Raw genomic sequence first — 4,773 nt, forward strand, 5'->3', positions numbered from 1 at the left:
TTTTAGGGGTTCCATGCCTTAATGGAAATTTTCAAGACTATTCCCAGTACGTGCGTGAGAATAGCGTGCGATGCATGCTCCAAAATGGTGCTCCTTTGTCTTAGAGAAATTCTAGAAGTGTAATTCTAGTGTGTGCATACGAATATTGTGCGACGCATACTCCACTACCTGGTAATACATCATGCGACGGACGCTCCACTTCTATGAAGTACATCATGCAACGCATGCTCTAGTACTACAAGGTGAAGCGTGTGAAGCAAGATCAACTCCACCAATGTTAATTTTGTCCTAATATATAAGAAACACGTGAACACAATTTCAATCACTTTTGGCAAGCACACCAGTGGCGGAAAAGCACAAAAATATCTCTTTTAGAGTTCATAGACATACTTTTGAACTTCTTTACTTCAGATTAATTATTGGTATGATTAATTACTTATTTTTTATGTTGAATTAAAACATAAGTGGCTAAACACCCTTGTTCTGGGGTTGAGCCCAAGAACATAATTACTCTTTGATATTCTTTATCGTAGTTTCTTTTTAGATTATCATCTGAGTTATTCTTAATTTCTTAATCTTACTATTTTGATGAGTGGCCACCATTAGAATAAATATATATTTATATATGAATCTAGGAGGAGAATCATATGATAGAACGAAGAAATTAAGGAGCAAGGTTTTTATCCTTTTATGAAATAAGGGGTTTGAATTAACACCTAGGATAGGGATATACCTAGGAGCCTTGTTTAGTTCAATTGCAAGAACATGGTTGTATGTATCCAGATGAATTGTTGCATCTCTGTGGGAGCTTTAGTTGCAATATTTAGATAGATAAAAGATTTGAGGTCGGAAGATCAAGATCATACCATTAACCTTGCGAATCAATAACCCGATAACCAACTAGACTGTGATAAGAATGGAGATTTGTAAGATTGGTAGAATTTCCTCAACCTTGGAATTCTAACTATTACTGTTTACTACCATTGCTTGCTTTTCCATTGTCATAATTTGTTCTTTCTTATTTATTAATTTACATTTTTATTCATAATTTCACAATTATCTTGATACTTTACGACACTTAATACCTCCTTGTCTAAAACTAAAGACTGGTTAAATTTATAGTTGCTTAATCCTCTTGGGAATGATATCTTACTGTTTAAGTCTTTATATTACTTGTACGATCACATGCACTTGCGTGTGTGTTTGAACACAACAAGTTCTTGGCGTCATTGCCGAGGACTAGTATAATTAGTAATTTGCTAAAATTTTTGTTTTTGATAATAAGTTCAAGTGTTAACTACTTGATCTTAGTGTCTGAATTTTTGCAGGTATAGTTGAATACAAGACTGGTGATAGATAAAGATCCGGTAGAGCTTTTTTCAGAACTAGAACTGATATTTTAACAAAGGTGAAGAGCTCAATATCCTATTCAACAGGTTTAAATGGATGAAAGAGTTGATCCAAATGATCATGTTGACCTAAATGCTGGACATGTCCTAGCTCGGTTATCCCAGTTATTCCTTCTTAACAAGCTACTAGACCTATTCGTAATGTAGCAATCCCACTACGAACCATGCGACTAACATTATTCATAAGCCCGAGCGAAGCGGTCGATTTGAATAAAGCAGAATATGGTTTAGTTGCTGAATTCGGCTAGGCAATTTTCTACCCTTTCACATGAAGGCCCACAGCATCACATACATACCTTCCTATAAATAAGCGATACTTACATTCCTACAGGGGTAAATAGTTATTATGTCAGACTGACACTTTTCTCTTTTTCTTTAATTGGGGAAGTAAAGAGGTGGTTACATGTTGAACCACTACTTTCTATGACTTCTTGGGAAGATCTAGCTTAGAAATTCCTTATTCAATTCTTTCTATCTGGGAAGACTGCATATTTGAGAAGTGATATTCTGAGTTTTGGACAGAAAGAAGAAGAGAATCTCTACCAAGCTTAGGAGAGATTTAAAAGTATGCTCAGAAATTGCCCTCATCATCATCAGTTTAATAATGTTCTTGTTCATACTTTCATTCAAGGGCTAGAGCCAAATACCAAGATTCTTTTGGATTTAACAGCAGGTGGGCAAGCTTTTGAGAAGACTTATGATGAATTGTACACACGGTTGAATCGGATTTAACAAGGGAACCCTAAATGGCATGCTGACTTGAGGAGTGCTCCTAAGAAGGTTGCAGGTGTACTAGAGGTAGATAAGCTTACTACTCTATCAGCTCAGCTTTCAACAATACAAAATCAGATACTTACTCAGTTAAACAATATGAAGTAGAGGGTTCCGCAAGTAGCAGCTACAGGTAACGCAGTCCATCAGGTGAATTCTTTGTGTTAGGTTTGTCGAAGTAGTGAACACTCGGTAAATGCTTATGCAGTTAATCTAGATTTTGTAAATTGTGTAGGGAATGCGAATCGTCCAGAACAATAGAACTCCGGTAACACATATAATCTCAACTAGAAGAATCAGCCCAATTTCTCATGAGATGGAAATCAGGCATAGAACAATAATCAGTATAAGGGGCCAGTACAACAAAATAAATAGCAAGTTCAGAATAATCAAGCTACAACTCAAACAAGTAATATAGAGGAGATGATGAAGCAACTTTTAGCTAATCAAGCACAGTTTACAGTAGATTTAAAGATTCAACAGTTGATCACTAGAAATTTAGAGCTACAACTCGATCAGATTGTGGGAGAACAAAGCACAAGACCTCAAGATGGCTTACCTAGCAATATAGAGGCGAATCTAAAATAAATAAATGTAGTTACAACAAGGAGAGGGTTGCAGTTAAAGAAGGCAGTACCTGAGTAGGTTAGTCCCACAGCCATTGATGATGATCCAAAAAATAATGAGGAGAAAAAGGTCAAAGAAAAAGGTGAAAGTAATGAAACTCATTTGGACAAGTAGACTTTAACCTTACCCTTTCCTCAAAGGCAAAGGAATTATCAAGAGGAGGCCAGTTACAAGAAGTTCCTAGATCTTCTAAAGTAGGTTCATGTAAATCTTCCTCTTGTTGATATTCTATAAAGTGTTCAAAAATATGCAAAATACTAAAGAACATAGTGGAAAGCAAGAATTGGTTAACAGAGTATGCTACAATTGCACTTACTGAGGAGTGCACATCCAAGATACAAAACAAACTGCCCACGAAGCTGAAGGATCCAGGTAGTTTTACTTTTCATATCACTATTGAGCAGACCATCAGTGCTTGTGGATTGTGTGACTTGGGGTCTAGCATAAATCTTATGCCCACATCTTAGAACTGAAAGATGGGTCTAGGGAGTCCTAAACCCACGACCATTTTTTTGCAGTTGGAGAACAGGTCCCTTGCTAGTCTAGATAGAATTAATGAAGATGTTTTAGTGCAAGTGGATCATTGATATTTCTATTAGACTTTGTGATTATTCACTTTGAAGCTGATACGGTTATTTCATTTATTTTGGGATGCCCCTTCCTAAAAATAGGGAAGTCACTAATTGGTGTAGAAGTAGGGAAGATGACAGTGAGAGCACATAATAAAGTGGAGGTTTGATGTATATAAGGCACTGAAATTATCGGCTATATATGAAGAATCGTCTTCCATATCAGTTATTGACCTTGTATTTGAGCTACATCTATCATTGTTGATGATCCATTAAAGAGAGCTTTGATAGTTCATGATATTTATGGAGATGTAGAGACATTATAATTGGTCCATGTCATGAATTTGGCAACAGTTGGAATGAGAAAGCTATCTTTTGAGCAATTAAATAGGCCAATTCACCCATCTCCCAAAGCTGCAATTGATGAAGCTCCAAAATTGGAGCTTAAGGTTTTTCCTCCTTACTTAAAATATGTCTACCTTGGTTACAATAATACCTTGACTGTTATTTTGTCTGCAAGTTTATCTGATGTGCAGGTAAGGGGAGCAATAACAGTCTTTAAAAGAAGAAAGAAGGCAATTGGTTGGTAGATGTTTGCATTATAGGGATAAATCCAGCTATTTGCATGCACAAGATATACATGGAAGAAGGTTTCAAACCAAGGTTGCAGCAACAATGAAGATTGAATCTGGTGATGAAGGACGTGGTGCAAAAAGAGGTCATCAAGTGGCTCAAGAATGGGATTATTTATCCAATTTCAGACAGCAAGTGGGTAAGCCCAATACACTGCATCCCAAAGAAAGGTGGGATGACTGTGGTTGCCAATAAAGCTAATGAGCTGATTCCCACTCGTATGGTGACTGTATGGAGAATCTGTATTGACTAACGATCACTAAATAAAGCTATAAAAAAGATAACTATCCTATCCCATTCATTAATCAAATATTGGATAGGCTTGCAGGGCAGGAGTACTATTGTTTTCTTGATGGATACTCAGGATATAAACTGATCACTATTACACTAGAGGACAAAGAAAAGACCATATTTACTTGGCTATATGGCATATATTTATTCAGATGCATGCCTTTTAGACTCTGCAATGCACCTAGAATATTTCAGAGATGCATGATAGCAATCTTCTACGACATGGTTGAAGAATTTTTTGAGGTATTCATGGATAACTTCTCTGTTTACGGTATTTCTTTTGATGTATCCTTGTAGAATCTAGATCGAGTTCTAGCTCATTTTGAAGAGACAAATCTTATGTTGAATTAGGAAAAATGCCAGTTTTGGTCAAGGAAGAATAGTCCTTGGACATAAAGTGTAATGTAGAGGACTTGAAGTAGAAAGAGACAAAATTGAAGTGATTAAAAAGCTACCACATCCTATAACAGTGA

The 4,773-nt window shown here is 36.2% G+C and overlaps 1 non-coding gene across 1 annotated transcript; it reads right to left on the reverse strand.

The window, feature by feature from the left end:
* Nucleotides 1–1,898: 1,898 nt before the first annotated feature.
* On the reverse strand, nt 1,899–2,005 carry LOC124886769. The gene has a single exon (XR_007044180.1). It is a non-coding gene; the product is annotated as a small nucleolar RNA R71 (small nucleolar RNA).
* Nucleotides 2,006–4,773: the final 2,768 nt, after the last annotated feature.

This window comes from Capsicum annuum, chromosome 8 (genome assembly GCF_002878395.1).
Source record: "Capsicum annuum cultivar UCD-10X-F1 chromosome 8, UCD10Xv1.1, whole genome shotgun sequence".
Lineage (NCBI taxonomy): Eukaryota > Viridiplantae > Streptophyta > Magnoliopsida > Solanales > Solanaceae > Capsicum > Capsicum annuum.